At 53.8% G+C, this 22,339-nt stretch overlaps 1 protein-coding gene across 17 annotated transcripts in view; it reads left to right on the forward strand.

Moving 5' to 3' along the window:
- The window catches only part of BTRC (beta-transducin repeat containing E3 ubiquitin protein ligase), a 177,646-nt gene extending 170,743 nt beyond the window's left edge, over positions 1 to 6,903 (forward strand). For 16 of the 17 annotated variants that reach the window (XM_045023075.1, XM_045023067.1, XM_045023066.1 and 13 more), the window contains one exon: positions 631 to 6,903. The gene's annotated coding sequence lies outside the window, so the exon portion shown is untranslated. The remainder of the gene's footprint in view (positions 1 to 630) is intronic. The other variant, XR_006580911.1, reaches the window with a different exon arrangement.
- Positions 6,904 to 22,339: the final 15,436 nt, after the last annotated feature.

A 22,339-nucleotide genomic window follows, 5' to 3' on the forward strand; every position in this document is an offset into this window, starting at 1 on the left:
GGTAGTGATGGCGCCGTTCTCCCAGTGTTGGGGAAATGCAGGGTAATGGATTTGGCCAGTGGAGGAGTCGCAGACGAGCGAGTCCAGCCTGATTAAATGGAAATTTGCTGATGTATAGTTATCTTCGCCCTAGCTGCATGAGTTGAAGGCTGCTAAGACCAGGCCTTGCCTGTGTGTGTGTAGTGTTAACCCGCTAGCTTTTATCCCAGCAAGGAGAGTTACCACTTCTAGGCTGTTATGGGGGAACTTCATGCCTGACAAGATTAATCATCGAGCTGGATTTGATTTGGAGGGGTGTGGGGCGCTATGGAGGGTGCTGCTTAGGATGGGCTTGGGTTGCACACTTTGGTTAGCGTATCTGCCACCCTTGCGTTTGGGGCCCTGGGTGGCAGTTTCAGTTTCACTGGTGAGGGTGAGGCAGGTTCTCCATAACCGTTCACGTGAGCAGCAGTTTGGGTCACAGCCTGTGCTGTACTCTCTCGGTTCAGTGTATAAATACACCTGGACTCTCCAGAGCTCTCAACCCAGCACCTTTCACCTACTCGAAAGACACAGGAGGTAAGGGAGCTTTTCCTTAAAATGATCAGTTTGGTGCACAAAAGGGTTCTTCTTGTTCCTTTTTTTTTTCAGAACTCGTTTAAGCTGCAGTATTTAAATTATCTGCCAATGCCGGGACAAAAGAACGATCCACGTAACCAATCCTTGCGGAAGAGAGAGGCTCTCAGATTCATTTCTGGAACAAAGTTGGCATGCGGTTGATCTCCGACAGAGTCTGCTCAGCGCAGCTGACTGCTTAAGTGCTGCTATATCAGAAGATGTCTTTGGTCTTTCATGAACGATTAACATTTTTAAACCACCCCTCTTCCTTTTCCCCTCTGCCTAGCCACTCCCCTCCCCACTCCCCTGTTTTTTCCTCTTGCCCCAGTCACAGATGTCCTATAAATATATTTAACGTGTTGCCAGAATTCGTTGCTTTGGTGTTAAACAGAAGAATCATTGCCACCGTGCATCCTGCTGAGAGTCACTTCCGGGTCGGGGGGAAGGGGCTGCTGCTTAGAATATTAAACAACATCATTGCCGGGCTTTTGTAAGACCATGTAACTGCTGACTCTGAAAAGCAACAAACACCGTGCTGGAGAGGAGGTGAGAGCCTCTGCTGCCTTTGGGCGTTGCCTGGAAGCCGGGGCTTGTGGAGCTATCAGGCATCTGAAGCTGCTGACAGTCTGGAGCCAAATCCACCTCTTGCTTGTCCCTTTGGAGGCTGGATGTGTATTGCAATTTCCCTCCGCAGTCACTGGGCTGCCAGTCTGGGCAGGGCAGGTCAACAAAAGGTTAAACTGGCTTCTGCCAAAGTCCCAAGTCCAGTATTGCCTGGGGGTGAGAATCGGCTCCTGAAGGGTATGGGGCAGTATTTCACTATCGGAGACATTCTCTGTACCCAGGGCAGGGTTCTGTTTCTCCTGCTATTGGCCCTGAAGACAGTATGGATTTGGTTAATGGTTTAAGATTTGTACTTCTGATTAGATAGAAACATGAGGCTGGGGGGGGGAGAAGACTCTGGCACCCTCTTTCCTCCTCCCCCAGGAGATGTCACAGCCAGAGGATGGAAGAGGGAGCTGCAGAGGACCTTGTTAGCCCAGCTTTGGAGGGCTTTTGAGGCTGACCATATGCCTAAATAAGAATATAAGAGCTGCTGTAGTGGGTCAGATGAGTGCTCCATCTAGCCCAATCTCCTGTCTCCGACAGTGGCCAGCGTGGTGCACTGTGACCCAGAGGGGATGGCTGGGTTGGGTCCTGTGGCTGATGATAGGGCAGATACAGCCAGTTGGCTGGGGCAGACCACGCATGGGATTGGCTGCCTTGGCCAGCTGGCTGTACCTCTAGGCCAGCTCTGCCGTATTTCTGGGGCTGGCACTGCCGGTCCCCTGTGCGAGCGAGGGAGATGAGTCATGTGACCTTCCTGAGCCCCAACCTTCTCTGCACCGCAATTTAGGAACAGGACAATAATTAACCCCCGTACTGATCATCACCCTGAATCGTCACACACTAGCCGAGACCTTTGAGAACCACCGTGGCTCAGAATGGAGAGCACCCCGCTGACAGGCAGGGCGTGAGGAGCAACTCTCCATGTCACAGCCAGTCAGCTAGACCGAAAGAGCCAGTGGGGGACCCCGCAGGCGCTGGCTTCCCCACTGCAGTGGGAACAGCCATCCGAGAGGCCTTGCTTTTGGAAGAGGAAGGGTTAAATAAAATAATCGCCAGGCATTCCAACCTCAGTTTAAGGTCTGTCAAAATTTCTGGTACAAACCTTAGGCCCCGTTCTCCCACTGCAGGTGGTGAATGACACCCATTGCCGTCCCTGGGAGTTAGTCCCATCCTGCACTGGGAAACTGGAGCCCTTTATCTCCTCAACTCTAAGGTTGGAATTTGGCAGATGGGAGATTTGAGTGGTACGTTCTCACCAGCCTTGCTTTGCTGGGGGTCACGATTACGTCACTAACTAGCTTTGCCGTCCTTTTTCCACCAGCGACGTTTTGCAAGTGACTAGGTGACTCCAGAGGAGCTAGCAGATGGGAAGGCAGTGGAGACATTGGAAGGTAGCTGGCAGAGGAGCGTGAGAATCAGTGCGAAAAGAAACACCCGGCTCCCATATGTCTTCAGGAGGGCCTAGGACCCAGAGCGACTCTAAAGAGCCTCTCTTAGTCAGAGCTGGTCATCGACACGCCTCCTACTTTTTATTTGTTTAAATTACTATTGTAAAAAGAGCAAAATAAACTAACTCCGTTCAGAGAACATTTATGGCCTAACTCCGACTGGCAGAGGCAAAGAAATGCTGAGTCAAGACCGAAAGCGTATCCTTAATTCTAGGCTGCACTATCGCAGAGGTCATTGGCTGCTGGGTGATCAGACAGATCAGGCATACTGGATCCCCAAAGCATGGGGGGGGACGGACGGGTGGATCATATTTTTCACTCTGAATTGCTCCTGCTGAAGTGGAGTTCCAAGTCTCATCCTTAATATTGTTTGAACACGGCTCCTTTTGGTGCAGTTGTTACAAAACGGCAGTGTGGCTGGGAGAGAGTGGACAGTTATATGGAGCTGGCTGCAGACTCAACAGCTTTTCTTTCCCCCGTTCGTCTTTTTGCTTTTTGGCTACAGGCTGTGCTAGATGATCGTGACTCTTCGCCTTGGATGCAACAGAGGTTCTCACGGTTTTATCAGTGTCCTTGGGGGCGGTGCCTTCTAGTGTGGAGTTAGTTTTGCTAGCTGTGAGGACTTGGGGAGATCCAGAATGCTTCCTGGCCAAACATGGAGACAACACTGTTGCAAATCATCATTGGTTGTCCTAGCCCTGCTGTTCCATGTTGCTATTTTGAAACTTCTAAGCACTGCTGGGTTTTTAAGTGGCACCAGAGTTGTAATTCTGCTGTATAAATCTGTTTGTAAGCTACAGTGCGTGAGCAACTGCTGCAATATTTTTATTTTATTTTTTTGGTGTGTGGTAGAGTGATGTTGACTCTTTAGGAGGGACTATGTCTGGGTAGTTAAAATACAGAATGACTCAATGGAGAATCCTACCCCAGCCCTCAAGTTGTACAAAGTCCTACCCCAGACACCAAGTTCCTTCTGATGTCTAAGAAGGAAACTGATCTAAGAAACTCAAATCTGCCACAACTCTCAGCCTAGGAGGAATAATGTGGTTATTAGACCTTCATGTCAAGAGGAAGATGGCTTTCTACCTTGTCCACTAAGGATCTGTGTGTGAAGATTTCAATGTGAATTGACTGTGTAATCCCCAGCAGAGCTGGAGTAAATGCAGCATTTAAAAAGAAAAGAAAAATGAAATTAGTCTGGTGAAAGGAGCTAGAAGCAAGGGCTAGAGGTGTGCATGGACTCAGGTGTTGCACATCCCTTTGAAATGAGATACATCTGCTGCATCTAGACTGTCACTTCTCCCACGATAGTCTTGCATTTTGGACCTGGGGACTGGAAACTGGAGGTGGGACATTAGAGCAAGACAATCCATTACAGCGCTGCCGACGCCTGTTCGCTACTCCAGGGCAGCTAGAGGTCAGGAGGGAGCCTTGCTGCAAACACGCATGTTTCTGATCCCAGGAGGAAAGCCGCTCACGTCAACATATGCAAACTGAAAACGGGCGTGAAGGAATTTGCAGCCCAGAGAACCTTTGCAGCTCTCCCTCTGCTCCGAGGGTTTCAGGCGGCGAGAGTTGAGGTCTGTGATCATTGAAATGCTGTAAACTGGTTTCTGAACTGGAAGAGGTTGTGGCCTGCCGTGCTTCCCCTTCCCATCCACCTGTTCCTGCATTGAAAGGATCCTTTATTCTGTACTTTCATCCTTGTACGCTCCAAAGCTGGAGAGTAAGGTGCATATTTTTCCTCTTTCTCCTCCCCACACTGTCTGACCAGAACATTGGGCCTGATGCTGAGACTCTCGTCACCCTGAAGTCCGGTTGGGAGTTGTGGGTGTTCAGCACCTGTCGGGATTGGGCCTTGCACTCAAGTGTCCGTTGATTTCCTTCAGCTCCCTTCTAGGCCTGCTTTTGTGACCCGGGATTCCTGACCTGGTCCATGGAGCGTTTGGTCAAATGATGCTAGCTGCCCCTCCTCCTCAGCAGCGGCCAATGGGGCAGAGGAGCCAGCCTGGCTGCGGCAGGGCTGCGGCGAGTCCTTGCCTGAAGGATGGAAGGGGAGGCAGCCCAGGTGATGGGAAAGAGGAGGGGAGAGTGGCCCCTCTGCACTGAACAGTCATGGCCTTGGTCTAGATTGTGCACTGGTCTACAGTGCGCAGTTGGTTTAGAAGGAAGGAGATTCTCCTGTATAGGAGAGGGTAAAAATCCTTGTCAGAAACAACTGCGTCCTAGAATTGCCGGATTGGTTGACTCCCCGTTTTTTGTACCCATTCGGGCTCGGGAGGACAGTCTGAAATAGCCATTGGGAATACCAGCTGCCAAAGAGAACGTTACCAGGGGCCTCGTGCGGCACGCAGGATGTATTTATCTTGCTGAGCTTTGCCTTGTTGTTACCCCCACCCCACCACAGGCAGCAAGATTTCCAGAGAGGGTAACTTGAGGTGACCCCAGCGGCACCTCCAGAGGCAGGGCCTGCCTGTGAAATCTCTCCTGTGACTGCCTGCTGGTTTTCGTCCGTGTGGTCTGCAGTCGTCCTACCCTCACTACGGAGTGCTGCTAAGGGAGACTACGGGTCCCTGCATGCAATGCTTCGTCTTGAGCCACCAGCCATCGCTTGGGTTGAGATGGAAGATGGCCTGCTGGGACTTGTAAGCTCTGACGTCTACACTTCTGTGCTGAAGATACTGCCAGCTGCATTCTGAGGCTTTTTTCGCATAAGGTTTGGCTTTTCGGCTGCTGCTGGCAGGTTCCCAACTCAGCCCTCAGTTGGTCAGAGGTTGGCCACCCTGTCATAACGTGTGATACCTAATCTGGATCAGGAATCTACCTTTTAAATCATCCTCTAGGTGCCCTTCCAAACAGCCTGGTGGCCAGCTCTTCTGTCTGCCTGGTCCCAGCAGCACACTTCCTCGCAAATAGATTTCAGTCCCCATTAGCTCTTGCCCAGTTACAGTTCTGTTAAACACAGAAATCCACCCAAGCGATGACATTATACCCACCTCGCCCCCGGTGTAGACGGCATTATGTCGGTGGGAGGGCTTCTCCTCTTGCCCTAGCTACTGCCTCTTGGGGGTGGAGTCACTAGGCTGGTGGGAGAAGCTCTCTGGCCTGCATAGTAACAGCTTCACTAAGTGCTACTCAGCTGCACCGCTGCAGTGTAGACAAGCCGTGTGTGTGTGTGTGCGCGCGCGCACGTACGCGGTGACAGGTGTAATTCTCAGCCTGGGAAGATACACACGCACTACAGCCGTGCCTGAGCGGAGTCCCACCGGTCTGGTCCCGCGCTGCTGCAGCCGCGCTGCCACTTTTACGTGCCAACTCAAGCAGAGCTAGCGTATCCGTCTACCCAAGCTGGGAATTACAACTCCCAGCTGCTGCGTGGACGTAACCGTTGGGATGCATTGCTCACCACAGGACCTGGCTACTGGTTACTGTTTAGCAATGGACCATCCTGAGATGTTTTCAAATTCCTTTTCAAGTGACTCCTATAAGGTTATGGCCAGAAGAGTGACATGGTCAAACTTGATCCTCCTGACTCAACATGACTGCTGCCTGCCTGACTTTGAATCCTAGTTGCCGACTTCACTGGTAAAATGTGTTGATCCTGTTAGCACTGCAGAGCTGATTAAATTATTAGTAAAGTTCTACTTGCTGAATCATTACTGCTGGAAGAGGGTGACCCACCTCTGGTTGTCAGGACCCAAGCTGATGTCAGTGCTAGTGAGCTGGCTTGTAAAAAAGATTTTTCCTGCTGTGAAACTGATTTTGACGATCAATGTGGGACTCTGTACCTCTGAGTGTAACCCCACTTTCAGCTCCTTTCCTTGGTATTCTGACATGAGACGCTGGGCTGCTCGTTCCATCCATAGTTATGATGCAGAAGGCACTGGTAACCCACGAAATATAATTGATCCAGTAACTTGTAATTACTTTTCCAGCAAAGCTTTTTAATACCCCTGAGCACCCAATCATCCAGCTCATACTGCATCACCTTTAAACTGCTCAGGTGGGGGTGGGGGTGGAAGTGGAAGGGGTAGAAAGAACATGGTCTCTTCAGAGTTTTCTGTTTGTTACTCTGCTATATTTGTTCTCTAGATCCTTAAGTAACGAGTGCTTTGAATTTTGTGATTATGTTACGGTGACATGTAGTTAATGTACTAATGTTCACTTGAACTAGGATTATGGTAACCGTGTGGGTTTTTTTATTATTTTAACTGTTCAGAAAATAAGTTAAATACAAGTGTAATATTAAGCTGTGAATCTGTTGTTTTATTTCTGGTATGGAGGATGTAACCCTAAATACAAAAAGTCTCCATTCTTCTTTGAGTCTCCGTCCATGAGAGTCCCTCTTATGGTCTGCCTATGAACAAAGCATCTCAAACCACCGTTACTGTAAGGTAAGTAACTGGCCTTTCCCATGTTGCCCTGCAGTCAGGATAAATATGGCCTCTTGTGTAGCACACACAACCTGTGGTTAGCTAGTTACTCAGCAGCCAGCTGTCATTCATTGATGAATGAAGCTTAAAAGACTGCTCTGCCAGTCAGAAAACAGCATATTCGTAAAACCACAGCATACTTTTTAATTAACAAACTGCCCATTCATGGGTGATGGCCCCTGGCTGGGCACATCAGTCCATCCTGTAAGTCAGAGAATGAATGCAGCAGGTGCATAAGAGCTGAAACCCATCTTACCATTTAAAAGCGGGAACCAGAGTGGGGACGACTATAAGGAATTTGTGCTTTTCTAGATAATCTTCTAAGATCCTGGTTGGAAAAGCACAAATTTCTTTTATAAGCTAATCAGAATCCCAGCTGTTCAATAACAAGTGAGTAATTGACATATCCCAGCACCAAGCTAGGACACAGTGTTTAGGATGCTGTTGTCATTATAACTGGCCTAAAAATTGACTTTCACACCCTCACCCTGAAAAGACCTGTCCCCTTGTAGCTCTTTGGTTTACTCAGCAGCCCCTTTTAAAACAGGCATCACTGGTTTGAAGAACCCAGCTCCTGGGGCGGAGAGAAAAGAAACACACACTGCACTCCTTGCTCTCCATCTCCCTCCCGCCTCCATTCTTGGGAGCCAGCGGGGGATTTGCAATTGCAAAGATTCCTGCTTTCTGAAGTGCTGGGAGCAGGAATCCTGTCAATTTCAATCCCCTTCTGTCTTTGTGACACAACTCCCAGTGGTTCTTTATTTGGGGGTGTGGGGGTTCGATTTGCACCATTTTAACCCTTCATATCTTTCACTTACAGTACCAGATTTGGAAGAGGAAACTACTGTTGTCTGTTTAAATGACTCCCAGTCACTCTGCGGGTTGGCAGTGTACCTGCCGCCTGGCATGCAAAGAATCAAACCTCTTCTAGTTACTGCAGAGCCCCCTTCTTTCTTTCAAAGGTTCTGTTGGGGCCCAGCACGTTTTTCCCCCATTGCCAGCCCTGCATCTTTCACATCTGTGCATACCTGCACCAGCCGCCAAATACCAAGCCAGGCCAAATTGCAACACGTAGTCACTCTGGAGCCACTCCTAGCAATTCTACAGTTAAAATCCTATATTGCAAGCTGGGTTTTCATCCCCTCTTCTCATCTGTATCATTTTAATAAATCTTTTTGGTTTGAAAATGGGCAGAGCAGAGTAGTTTTGTTCTGTCTTGGAGGAAAATGATCAAACTGGTTTTCATTTTTTTTCTTTTCTTTTTTTAAGGCCAGCAGGCACCATTGTTATCTGGTCTGACCACCTACCTAACACAGGGCAAAAAATTTCACCAGAAATTCCTGCATCAAGCACAGAAACTTGTGCTAAATCGTGTCTTCTAGAAAGAAAACCAATCTCAATTTTAAAGATTTCTAGTGATGTAGAGTCTACCACAACCTGTGGTACATTCCAGTGGTTAATGACCCTCACTGCTAAAAATGTGTCTTATTTCCAGTTCAAAAGAATAAGAATAAAGTAAAACTTACCCTGGCTTCAAATTAACATAATTTGATGTCCTTATCACTAAAAATGACTTCAAATTTGCATGTTAATGGTCTCTGAAAACCAGCACAGGGGCTAGTTCTTGGGGGAGGGGAAATTGGCCAGATTTAGATCTGCTATGTAAATAAGTGTAAGACCCACAAGAAAGTTCGTAATAAATAAATTGACCAGTGATGTGTAATTTACACCAGTTTGAAGCGAGTTAGGAAAACAGCTGTTTGTTGAAAAAGCAGTGTGGGTCTAGGAATCCTGGGTTCTGTTCTCTGCTTTGTAACCATGGGCTAGTCCTGTGCGCACCCCCCCCCCCCCCGGTGTCTGTTTCCCCCTCACCCTTTGGCTGTCTTGTGTATTTAGACTCTTAAGTTCATACTATGGTTATGTGCAATGCCCAGAGCAATGGGCCCCCAATCTTGGTTGGGGCTTCTAACTGCTACCATTACACAAATAATATATGCAACAATAAATACTTCAGTGGCAAAGTGGTTGAGACTTGTGCTAGCTTGGCTGTCAGGGTTGTGAAATTACAACCCTGGGTACAGGATTTAAGTAGTGCAAGGCCTGGAGGTGTGTCCACAGGAAATGTCAGTGGGTTGGTGTGACCGTGGTGGGGTAATGCCTTCAACTCGCAAAGAATCGGCCCAGCAGATAACTACAGAAGTTCAGATGAACACAAGTGACTTCGAGGGCTCTTGTGACACATTCATTTTCTGCCACATAGGGCCAGTCGGATATGGATCTCTGCAAAGCATCCACAATGCCACGCCGGTGTCCCAGCCGAGTGGTGCCAAACAAGTTGGTTACACTGGGGAAGAGAATGCACATCTCTCCCCACTGAGGAGGATTCGGCGAGAAAGGCTGAGAGTGATTCTGGCTGTCCCTGCGTGGGCTCTGAGGTGTGGCTCTCAGTTCTGTTAGTTCTGTCCAAGGGCAAGCCCTGGGTTTTTCCTCCTGTGCCTGGATTTCTCATCTCAGCGGTAAGGTGAGGGCCTTCAGCCAGCCCTGAATACTCATCAACCGGCAGCCTGGTCTCTGGGTAGCTCAAAGGGGAGGAATCTGTGTATTTCTCTATGACGGTCACCTCCGGGCTTGGGGAATTCTAGCCCTCTTCCCCTGTAGCCACATGTGACTCTCAGCTGTGAGGCAGTGCCGGACCCATGGCCCAGCATGGTGCTGGGCTGCCGGAGGTGCTGGGTTTGTGATGAAATGGAAAAGAGGTCCTGCCTGTGCAGGCGGCATGGTTTTCATAGCCCTTGTTGCAAAACCCCCCTCAAACCATCCGATTGCCAGCTTAGGTACCTGCAGCAGAATCCCATTGCCGTCTCAGTTGGGTACAGTGTTCCCCATTTCTTCCCTAATCGGTTATGCAGTGTTTGGGTCCACCCTAGAGGTGGCTACACTGGAGTTTTGGATGAAACAATCCCTATGTAGAGAGAACTTAAGTGCTTCAGGGTCCTTCTGGATGGATGGCAGATGCAGAGGAGTTTCGTGGGAATGCTGCCTTTATGGGTTACCAGACAGTAATAACTGCAAAACCGCCAGGAGCCGATTCCTGGGGAAGTGTTTTTTCTAATACAAAGACTCAAACAGCATCTCTTGCTTCCAGGCCTGCAAATCTAAGTGTTCCTGGCCACCCTGTCACACCAGCAACACTGCGTGGCCCAGGAGAGTCCCTGAGTTAGTGGAAGGGTAAGATGGTTTGAAGAAAATAGCCCTCTGCTTATGTAACTTTTCTCTGCACATCAAAGTAACCAACTAGCAGGCTGCTCCCCTCCCCTCTGTGCTTGGCAAGAGCAGCTGTGGGGCTTTGGAGCAGAGATCGCATGGTGAGAGAGAGCACCAGCCGCGTGTCTGCAATCACGAGGCTCCCTGACAAATCAGTGAAGGACACGCTCCAGGGATGGTGTAATCTAATATGCAAGTGGCGTTCCAAGCATGCGAGCAGGGATTGTTTTGAAGCAGATACCGGCAGCAGATGAATGTTTTCCTGCCCCTACAACACCTGACTCCCTGTAAGGAGAATGGAAATACTTTGACTTCTTAGCAATCCAGAGAATTTAAGGCTGTTATAGGAGAACAGCCAATAGTTTCACAAGGTTGGGAACAATTACCAGTCTTGCTTGGAGGGAGACTGTAATCAGAGAAATGGGAATGATAATTGGGAATTGCTTAAGAACACTTTGCTAGAAGCCCAAAAAGCCATAATCAAGGAGGAAGGTTGTACTGGTTAAAAAACTTACCTGGTTTTAGAGGGAATTGAAGGCAGATATAAAAAGAAATTATGTATAACAAATGGAAGAAAGGGGAAGTTGATAGTAATGAACATAAAACAGAAGCTAGGAACTGTAGAAAATTGATAAGGGAAGCAAAAGGACACAAGGAGACGTCTGTGGCCAGCAAAGTTGAGGACAATGAGAAGTTTAAGTATATTAGGAACAAAAGGTATCCTAACCATGGTACTGGTCCATTACTAGATGAAAATGGTAGAAATATCAATAATGCAGAAAAGGCAGAAGTGTTCAATAAATATTTCTGTTCAGTGTTTGGGGAAAAACAAAAAATGTCGTATGATAACACTCTTCACATTCTACTGATATCTCAGGAGGATGTTAAACAGCAGTATTAAAATTAGACATTTTAAAATCAGTGTGTCCAAATAACTTGCATCCAAGGGTTTTAGAAGAGCTGGCTGAGGAGCTCTCTGGACCATTGTTGATTTTCAATAAGTCTTGGAACAGCAGAGAAATTCCAGAAAACTGGAAGAAAGCTAATGTTATGTGAATATTTTAAAAGGGTAAACAGGATGATCCGGGTACTTACAGGTCTGTCAATCTGACATTGATCCCGGGCAAGAGAGTGGAGCAGTTGATTCGGGCTCTATTAATAAAAAATAAAGAAAAATAATAAAATGATGCCAATCAACATGGGCTTATAGAGACTAGATCCTGTCAAACTAACTTGCTTTTTTTTTTATGAGATTAGAAATTTGGTTGATAAAGGTGATCATGTTGCTGTAATACACTTACGCTTCTGTAAGACATTGGACTTGGTACCACGCAGCATGTTGATTAAAAAAATAAAGATATAAAATTAACATAGGACACATGAAATAGATTAAAAGCAAATGTAATTGTAAGTGGGTATATTTCTAGTAGGGTCCCACAGGGATCGGTTGTTGGCCCTACGCTATTTAACATTTTTATTAATGACCTAGAAGAAAACATAAATCTATTGATGACAAAATTTGCATATGACACAAAAATGGGGGGAGTGGTAAATAGTGGAGTGGGCAGGTCCCTGATACATTGATCTGGATTGCTTAGTAAGCTTCATGCAAACAAGCAATGTGTGCTTTAATATGGTTAAATGTAAATGTATGCAGCTAGGAACAGAGACTGCAGGCCATACGTACTGGATGGGGGACTCTACCTTGGGAAGCAGGGACTCTGAAAAAGATTTGGGGCTCACGGTGGATAATCAGCGGAACATGAGCTTCCCCGTGCAACACTGTGGCCAAAGGGTACTTGGATGCAGAAACGTGGATCTCAAGTAGGAGCAGAGAGGCTATTTTATCTCTGCATTTCATGTTGGTGCGACTGCGTCTGGAATCCTGGGTTCAGGTCTGATAGTCACAATTCAAGAAGGAGGTTGATAACTTGGAGAGGGTTCAGAGAAGAGCCACGAGAAAGATTCATGCCTCACAGTGAGACTCGAGCTCAATTTCTTGAGCTTAACACAGGGAAGGTTAAGGGGTGACTATCACAGTCTATAAGTACCTGCCTGGGAACAAATATTTAATACTGGGCTCTTCAGTCTAGCAGAGAAATGTCACATGATCCAAGGCTGGAAGTTGAAGCCAGAGAAATTCAGACGAAATAAGGCGTAGAATTGTAATACTGAGGGTAATTCTCCACTGGAACAACTTACCAAATGTCATGGTGCATTCTCCATAACTGGCCGTTTTTAAATCCACATGGGATGTTTTTTCTCAAAACTCTGCTGTAGGGATTAGGTGGGGCCAGTCTCTGGCCTGTGTCCTACAGGAGGTCAGATGAGATGATCACAATGGGCCCTTCTGGCCTCAGCATCTCTGAATAAAAGATGGAAATTGAATTCCCTTGCCAAGCAGCATGCTAGCGGGGTCTGTAACACCCCTCAATAGGGTTTGAAATTGAGACCTTTGGAGCCATACCACAGACCCAGCTGCCCCTTGAGCTAAAGGAGTAGCTCTGTTAGCTGGTGGCACTAGTAGGCTTTGATTCTCTAGTGGACCAGCTAAACACGTGCTAGGCTTCTTCAGGCTTTTACAGAAGCACAGTCAGTTTTAAGGCCGGGCTTGACAAGCCCTGGCTGGGATGATTTAGCTGGGGATTGGTCCTGCTTTGAGCAGGGGGTTGGACTAGATACCTCCTGAGGTCCCTTCCAACCCTGAGATTCTATGATATCACCCACCATTATCTGTTCTGTGGGACCTCAAATAGACAATGTCCACCTCAGTCCACCAGCTCCCCTGTGGCTGGGCCGTGCAAACATGCGCCGTGCTGGCGAGGCAGGAAATAACGTCAGCTCTCCCAGCTGACAAGTTGGCTGGTTGTGGAGCTGGGCTCGGGTGGGCTGGGTAAGGGACGCAGAGCAGGGAGGTGCTGAGCGAACAGGTCTGGGGTGAAAAGGACTGACCTGTGCAGGTAAGTGGCACTCCTCCTCGGGGCCAGGAAGTGGAGATGAGGGGAGGGCGCTGAGGGACAGCCAGTTATTGCTATTCAAACCATTGCGTGGCATTGCTGGATACTTTTAACAGCCATCTCGTCCCACCCTAGAGGTGGCTGCATTCAGCTGAAGGACAAGTTTCCTGGATAGTTTGCACAGGGGGCTTGGGAGCCTTCCAGCTGCACGGTGCCGTGAGAATGGGGAATAACATCCGCCAAGCGCGCAATATATTGCAGGGAGCGCAGCTGAGTTCTCGCTGGAGCCCAGCATTTCTGAGGCAAGCCGTAGGCCCTAGATAGTTCATGCAGCTGATGTGCTCCAAGCCTCCCTGTGTTGCAAAGAGACATCAAAGGCCTCATTGCACTCAGCACGGTGCAGATGCTGCTTGACGATTCGTCACTTTGGGGGTCTCTACTCAGAAAGGGGCAGCTTTGGCAAACTCCAGGCTGCCCTCCAGGCTGCTCAGACGGGTCCGTCGTTAGCTCTGCGTGAAGATCAGAGGCATCTGCTGCTCAGCACGTGCTCTGCTGCTTCGCAGCGGACAGCAGGAGACCCTCTCTCTTCCAAAAGGGCCTCAGTTTCCTAGGGGAGAAACTGACCGCGTGGGGTCTCCAAGTCCCAGCCCGCACCGCTCAGTGTATTTGAACCTGCCACGTTTGCTCTGACCAAACACCACCACCTCCGCTAAGGTCCAGGGTAGTAACAGTCTAACGTGTCCTCCGTTGGGGACTGTGCCCCAGCCCAGCAGGGCGATGGACTCTGTCTGCTGCGTCTCTCCCCCCTAATGCCACTGATCCTTGCAGGAAGCCCTCCTGAGCGCCTGTGCTGGCCCTTCACATTCCTGGGCAGCTGCTTCTGCTCTTCCTCGGGTTCATAGTCTGGCCATGCCAGCGGCTTGCAGGGGCAGCCGGGGCTGGGAGCCAGTGCCTGGGTTCTATTCCCAGGCCCCAGCTGTAGTGATCTGCTCAGTGTCCGTGGGCTGCCGCACCCACTCGCTCCCTGGGTCAGTCTATGCAGGCTGAGCTCTTCGGGGCAGGCTCTGTCTCTCCTGCTGCCTGGGCAATGCTCACCCCGCCGGCCCCGAGCTCCGCTGGGGCCCCTACTTGCGCCTATAATCCAAACCTATTGACAGTGCTCAGCGTCGTAGGCCGGGGAAGCGGGACCGGGTTTAGAACCAGCAGGGTCCTGGGCCCATGCAGTGACCCACCTATTCATAGGGCCCTGTGGCCTGGAAAAGGCCCCAGCTCAGGGCGTTAAATTGGCAAGCGGGGCGGGGAGAGGGATTCCAGCGGAGCAGGCAGGCTGAGGCCACGGCCACCTCCGAGGCAAGGCAGAGAATCTGGTGCCTACCGAGCGGCCCCGCTCTGAGGTCTCTGTGGGTTTGCCCTGCTTTCGGCTGCAGCGCCCCCCTTCCCGGGCCGCGGAAGGGGACCGGCTCCGGTGTGCTGTGCTTTTGCCCAGAGCCAGGCTCTGACACCTGTAAATTATCCAGATGAGCCCCCGTTCAGCAGGAAACGGCAGGCGTTTGCCACGGGCGCTCGTCAGCCACGCGCCGGGCGCTGGTGTCGGAGGGTCAGGTCGCAGGAGTGTCTCCAATTATCCACGCTCCCTTATGGCCCCGAATTGTCACCCCGGGCCTTTCCGTGCTCCTCGGCCCGCACCTGAACATCTGCTCATTACGGCTCCTGCTGGGCCCTGACACTGATAACCCAGATTCCGCCTCTCCGCCACCCCCTCTGCGGGCTGGCAGGCGGCTGCCTGGCACGCAGGGCGGCCCCCTCCTCTCTGGTGCTGCCTGGTGGGGATGGTCTGGTTCTGCTTTCTGGCACTCGGCCCCCACCCCGCCAGGGACCCCCCGAGCTGGCTGGCAGGAGCTCAGAGACGAGCCAGGAGCACGGAGGAGTGGGTCTGCGGTGACGCAGCCACAGGCCCCATGCTTGGGTCAGGTTCTCCTCCGTGTCCGCCAGGCCCAAGTGGAAAAACTCCACCCTCCTGCGGGCGCTGGGGGGAGCCCGCGCCACACGTGACACTGTCATTGCACGAGCCCTTCTCCGAGCATGAGCCCAGCGAGTCAGCAGCAGCGCAGAGAAAACCGGGGAGGCCCCGGCTACGAGGAGGCCTCGTTCTTCTCCACCCACTGCCCCACAACGACGGTCGGAGAACGCTGGCAAAGACAAGCCCTCCGAAGAGAGGAACCCCGGAGAAGGTCGCCCTTGCCACCTAAATCCGGCCCCCTTGTGCGCGTGTTCTCGTCCGGTCTGCAACGCCCCGAGCGCCGGCGATTTCTCCACAGGCCCCCGCCACTTTCCGGGCCCAGGGTGGCCGGTGCTCGCTCAATGAGCCAGTCAGTGATTCGTTGTGGGGCCCCCGGCCTGATTCCCGCTGCGCTATTCACAGCCCGCTCCGCAGGCAGCATTCCTGCCCTGGCTTTCCTGTGGGGCTCCTCAGTACCGTACCTGAGGCCCCAGGGACAATGTATTCTCACAGCCCCCCATGTGAGAGGCAAGAGTCTCCATTGGGCCGATGGGCAACTGAGGCACAGGGAGCATAAGTTCAAAAATTTCCACTCATTGGGGGGCCCAATTTGAGGCTCCTACATACGTGGCACGTGAGTCTTCCGTTTGGGGAGGCCGGAAGCTCCCTAGAAACGGGGGGTCCACCAGTGCCCGGCCCCTGGCCCCACCCCTACTCTGCCTTTCCCCCCACGAGACCCTGCCCCTGTTCTGCCTCTCTTCCCCTGCCCTACCCCATCCCCTGAGCCCCACGCCCCTCTCCGCCTCTTCCACGAGGCCCCCTCCACCTGCCCCTCTCCGCTTCTTCTCTCAGAGCGGAGCTGGGCAGAGAGGGGCGGTTTCTGGTGCCTCGTGGAGCCGCTGGCCCGGAGCAGAGGGATCCGTGACCTGACCGTCCATGTCCTGTTTGCATGTTCCTCCTGCCCAGTGCTCTCTAAGCCGTATGGTGCCTGGGAAGAGGGTCGATCATTGGGTCTTTGTCTTGCTGTGCTCGGTAACGAAGCTTTACCCAGGGTCCAGCTTCCTGCCTGCATCTCCGCTCTGTGTATTCCTCAGCCCTCCCTAAGGGCACAGACTGAATCCTGCTCTCTCTGGGCCCTGCACCTCCCCGTGTATAATGTGGCCTGTCCAGTAGAGAAGGGGTTAATTAGGTTGTGTCCTTCAGCTGAGGATCTCAAGCCCCTCGGCCAGGATGGCTGTCAACATGCCTGGCGCAGGAGGAGGGGGTACTGTTCCCATTTAACAGATGGGTAAACTGAGGATAACACTTGGTATTTGTGCACATCAGAGTTGGCCCCCTGTCCTCAGGAGGGGCCCCCAGGTGTATGAGCAGAGTGTAGTGCAGGGCTCGGGATCCGTCGCTGCAGGAGGGGCTGCAGGTCTGGAGTGAGAAGACAAGAAAAGCAGGGACTGGGCGTGGAACCCAGGCGTCCGGCCTCCCCGTCCGCTGGCTTCAGGCAATAATCCTGCTGATGGCCAGGTGGGCTCAGGAAAGACCCTGCACTGCCCAGCAGCTGGCGGAGACAGGAGGGGCCAGCAGCGGCTCCGCGTGCAGCACCTTCTTTACACGGGGACGCGGCCACTTTGGAACTGAAAAGGCTCCGAGTTGCAGGGCGGGTGCATCCATCACAGGAGGTCAGAGGCTGGAACTTGTTTGGATGGCTCTGCGGCCTGAACACTTCAATCCCGACCCCCCGTCCCCTCTCTGCTGCTGCCCCTCAATCCTGACCCGCAGCCCCCGGCCCCCTGACGGTGCCCCTCAGTCCCGACCTGCTGGTGCCTCTCAATCCCGACCTGCAGCCCCCTGCTATCCCTGCCCTGCCCCCTGCCCTCCAGCTCTGACGTTGCCCCTTCAGACTAGACGGAGCCCTGGAGCTGGTGTGGGGGGGAGAGTGTCCGTTCCAGGTGGCTGGGAACCCCCATAGCCAGGCATGGAACTGAGACATTGTCTGCCCTGCATGCGCCCGCCTCCCCCCCGCGCACTCCCAGCATGCCCTGGGCTGGCTTCTCTAGGGGCCGTGCCCTCCCGCCGGGGCTGCACCAGCTGGGCTCGAAGGCGGAGGCGGAGAAGTGGGTTGGACCCCGGCTGCCTGGGGCAGGGGACAGGGCCCAGCCGGACCTTCGCCCTCTCGCTCCCAGGGAGCGCAGGCGGTGGGGCCAGCCCAGCCAGGCCTGGCCCTTTTAAGCTGTGGCTGCCGCTGGCTTGGTGGGGTCCCCGTCCTTTGGAGGGGCTGCTTGCAAATGAAGCGATTTTGATGAGGCTGCTAATTAAAGACACTTCATTAGCAGCGGGGGAGGCGGCTCCTGGCTGCGGCTGCTGCTGCCACCAGGAAATTGGATTCCTCTGAGCCCCACGTGCCTCCTCTCCCCTCCCTGGGCGGTGGGGAGCAGCCGTGCAGAACCCCAGCTGGAGCGGGGCCCTTCTGAGCTCGGTTCCTGATGGTCCCAGCCCCAGGCCACGTCCTGGGGGCATCTCCCCGGGCTGCCGTCCCCGCCGGCCAGGACAAAACGCCCCCACGGGACGAGCCGAGTCACAAGGAGACACAGTCCTGCCCCACCCGCCTGGCCTTGCTACCCCGCTCCCGGCCCCTCTGCCAGCCAGCAGCCCCCCTGCGCGCCCCCCGCCAGGCCCAAGCAGGGGGCCCAGCGCCTCCTCTGTATTTCTGGTTGGCGATGGAGGTGCTGGGGGGGCAGGAGATGCCAGCACGGCATTTCCCCCACGGTTCCATCACCCCCACCTCCCCTCCTGCCGCAGGATTGCCAGGGAGCCGTGCCGAGCCCTGCAGCTGCCTGGTAGCTGGCGTGAGGAGCACAGAGGAGGGGCTCAGGCTTCGTGCACCCACTACCTTCATCGCTTGGTGGAGCTGCTGCCAACTGTGACCCACGAGGCTGGAGAGAGAGAGACGCCCGGCGGGCAGGGCTCCCGGGAGATCCAGGGCTTTCCTGGCCATGGAGGGGGTGGGTGTAACTGGGTGCTGCCAGGGGGGGATGCCGTTTCTGTGCGGGACTGGGAGCAGAGAGCCCAGGACAGTAAGGAGGGGGCTGGGATGAGCTGGAGGATGACTGTAATTAGGGGCCATGACACTGGCAGAACAGATGCCAGCTCTTACCAAGGCTGTCGGCTGAGGCTGAGCACTGACAAACTCATTGCTGGAAACCAGAGCCGCTCACCCGGGTGTTAGTCTGGCTAAGGCGGGTGTTGGATCTAGAGCCACGTGTTTGGTGTTCAGACTTTGTGAAATGCCTGTAAATTGCTGCCTGCGTTCACCCCACTTGTACTATCTTCATCACCTGCTGCAGGGGAAGAGTCCAGCGTTCGCTTTGTGACCGGAAAAAACCAGTTTGCTCTGAAACGGTGAACCCCACCCAGGGGGATCGTCTCCTGCCCGCCAAGCAGGCCGATCAAAACTCAACGGGCCGTGGTGGGACATCACCATACAGCCACTTTGTCGATTGCCCCGTCGCACCCATGAAGAGGCTACGTGCAAAAGGGCTCATCCCACCAGCTTGAATGCTGGAAGAAGGAAATAAAGGCAGCTGACGTGAAAACTCTTCATCTCTTTGCTGTTCGGACTCTCCCGGGGCTGGAGCTAGGAAATAGACGCAGAGATCCCCAGGGCAGCCTGGGTTAGCCCTGAAAGACGTTCGGTGCTGGCAGATTGTCGCCTTTTGAAACCGTAGCCCAGAACTCATTTGTGTGTCTATGTTGCCTGCTTGAACCTGTAAATAACGCTCACATTTCCGTTTGCTAGTGAATAAACCCTTCGTTCGTTTGCTATCGGGCTGGCTACAAGCTCTGTCTTTGGGGCGAGATCTGAGGCAAGCTGACCTGGGGTACGTGACCCCTCTCTTGGGACTGGAAGCAACCTGAATGCTTTGTGCTCGTTGGTTTGAGTGACTATGTGTCACTTAGTCCAGCTTGCCTGGGTGGCGCGAGAGACTGGTGGGCCCGAGGGGACTGTCTGGGGCTCCGTGGTGAGACTCCGAGCGCTACTGGGCTGGTGAAATCTAATTACAGACCATCCTGCCGGTTTGGGGCTCAGCCCTGCTTCGACAGTCTCCCCGGAGGTTGGCACCCCGGTCGTGAGCCCCTCGTGACGGGGTGAAGCTGTGGTTTAACCCACCCTCCTTGCGTGGTTTCAGTGAAGAACCTGCCCCCTCCCTGCCCCAGCCCTGCAGCGAAAGGCGCCAGCTGCCGGGGAGAGCGTTGAGCAGCGGGTTGCTTGCAGCCCCAAGGCGTGAAGCCGCGTCGGGGGGATTCGGGCACCGTGGAATGGGCAGAACAGAGAACCGAGGAGCAGCCCGGACCTGCAAGAGACTGGCCGAGCGCATGACAAACTTTGCTTCCCCAGCGCGAGCGTTAAAGGGCCGGGACAGAGGAAACGGCAGCGGGTTACAAATGAACCACAGCTGGGAAAACGCCGGAGCCCAGCTTGGGAAAGGGAGGATGGCTCCGGCCTGAGCCTGGGGTCTGAGACCCATGTTCAGTTCCCTGCTCTGTCACCAGTTCCCCGCGTGACCCAAGCCACTTCGGGCTCGTCTCCATGGGAAAACTTAGCAGCAGAATTATAGTGCCTTAAATGACAGCACTGTAGCTATACTGGTACCGCCGCCGGTCGGTCCTCGGCTTCTGGGGCAAGCCCGGCTTCTCCCGGCGTGGTCCCAAGAGACCCGAGTGACTCTGGAAATCTGCCCTCTTACCTAGATCTGCGCAGGGAGTCAGCAGCGGAACTACTGCACCAGTCTAATTCTGCTGGGAAATTTCGCCATGTAGCCCGGCCCTCTGAATCTCTGGGCCTCAGACCCCCAACTGTGCCGTGGGGGCAACAGCCCTGCTCTGCGGTGGGAGAGAAATAGACAGGAGGTGGGGGGTGCTGCGGGGATGGGGGCCAGAGTAGCACCTGGGAGCGATTCCTTGGTAACAAGCACAGAGGCAACTGTAACACAACACCCAGGTGCCCAGGTCACAATCGTGTGCGGCTCTCGGTACAAACGGTGAAGCCACTTGGTAACAAACGACAGCCGGGAGCGAACGGTGGCTGCCCCCCAGCTGGACAGGGGGGCGTTTGCGCGAGTGCCCCAGGTTGCCTTTGCCCTACAAGGGGCCGCAGTAGGTTGGTTTGGGAGGCAGGAAGTCAACGGCGCAGCTAGTTCAAGCAGAACAGGTGTGGGGACGTCTACACGAGCTGGGAGGTGCGACTCCCAATGTGACTCCAGTGTAGACGTGCCATATAAGGGCCGCTACCATTCCCCGGGTGTCCGCGGGAGCTTGGCTTGACGAGCAACGTACACGTGCAGCTGCCTGGCACGGAGTCCCCGGACGATGCTCTGGAACTGCTCCCCACCAAGCCAGGCAGGACTCTGGGGAGCCTCCTCTCCCTTGGAGCAGCCTCTCTGTAGGGCAAGAAGCTCACACGACTTCACCTCCTGGGTCTGACCTTGGAGCATTCAGCATCCTCTGCCCCTCCGTGCGCTTCCCACAGCGAGTCCGCCCAGGCGGGGTCCTGGGGAAGCCACAGGGTCCTGCCCCCCCACTTCGCAGTCAGACGTGACTCTCAGCCAGCCAGTAACACAGAGGTTTATTCAATGACAGGAACAGGGTCTAAAACAGAGCTTGTAGGTACCATGAACCGGACCCCTCAGCCGGGTCCATTCTGGGGCCCAGTGAGCCAGACCCCCACGTCTGCACTTCACTCCTCGTCCCCAGCCAGCCCCAAACTGACACCCCCTCCAGCCCCTCCCTTTTGGCCTTTGTCTCTTTCCCGGGCCAGGAGGTCACCTGATCTCTTTGTTCACCTTTAGCTATTCCCTTGCAGGGGGGGAAGGGCCCCGGCCATTTGTTGCCAGGATACAGAGTGTCGGCCATTTATGCACACTGGAGACTTAAGAACTGCATAGGGGAAACTGAGGCACCCACCCAGTATTCAGAGGAAACAGTCCCAGTTCGTCACAGTCCCACTTTGTCACAAGGCCCCAAGAGGAAACTTGTCTCCTGATCAGGATGCCGGCGATACTTGTCAACAGTCCGATGCCGCCTTTCGTGGCCTGGATACGGATGCCCAGCAGCCACGCGCCCCCTCGCTGAGCGGTGAAGGAAACGCCGGCCGTGACCCGATGGCAGGATGGGGTGTTGCTGAGTGCACAGAGCTACCCGCTGTGGGGGTGCCAGGTTGGGATCGCCCCAGCCCAGCGGGTGAGCCGTCCGCCCGAGCCCCCACCCAGCGTGGCAGAGGAGGCCGTCGGGTTTGGGCTGAGAAACGCCGCTGTGGTTTCCGGGTTTGGGCGCAGGCCAACGGGGCAGGCGGGTCTCACTCGACACGTGGCCCCGCTGAGCCCAGACCCGGCCACCTCCCGCCATGGAGACGCGTGGCTCTGCGGGCTCCTCCCCAAGCGAACCGGGCCCCTGGTCGCCTGTGACCCTGCTCCTACCCCTCCTCCGGCTGATGCAATCCAGGGCACAAGCCACAGGCAGCTACTTCAGCCCGGTGCCTTTTACCGGGCCTCAGCCGGGGGCACCCAACGAGCTGCTGAAGAAGCCGGTGGGGGCTGGCGCCGTTCGCCGGGGCAGATCTCCCCAGGCTGCCCTGGTGCCCGGGGGGTTAAACGTGGCAGGGTCCGGCCCCTCCGACTCACGGGCTGCAGCATCTCCCTCCTCCTGACAGGCAAAGCAAATCGCATTAGCCGTCATGTGATGCCCGCCTGCCCCGCAGGGCTGAACCGAGGGCACCGTGCCCCGCCTCGCCCCACAAGGCCTGCGGCCTCTTCTGCCCCTCAATCAAGCGGGGAGGCCCCAGGGCCCACCTCTCCCCGGCCAGGAATCCTCCAATGGCCTCGCGGGCATCACGCGGTCCCCACCCTCTGATTTTTCCTCCTTGCTTTAAAAAAAAAAAATCTACTAAAGTCAGTGCTGAAATGAGCGCGAGCGCTGGAGTCAGGCAGCCTTCCTCCCCGCTGCCTCCCCATCCTCTGCCTCTCTAGGGCCTGCAGCGCCCCG

This window comes from Mauremys mutica, chromosome 7, assembly GCF_020497125.1.
Source record: "Mauremys mutica isolate MM-2020 ecotype Southern chromosome 7, ASM2049712v1, whole genome shotgun sequence".
NCBI classification, from domain to species: Eukaryota; Metazoa; Chordata; order Testudines; family Geoemydidae; genus Mauremys; species Mauremys mutica.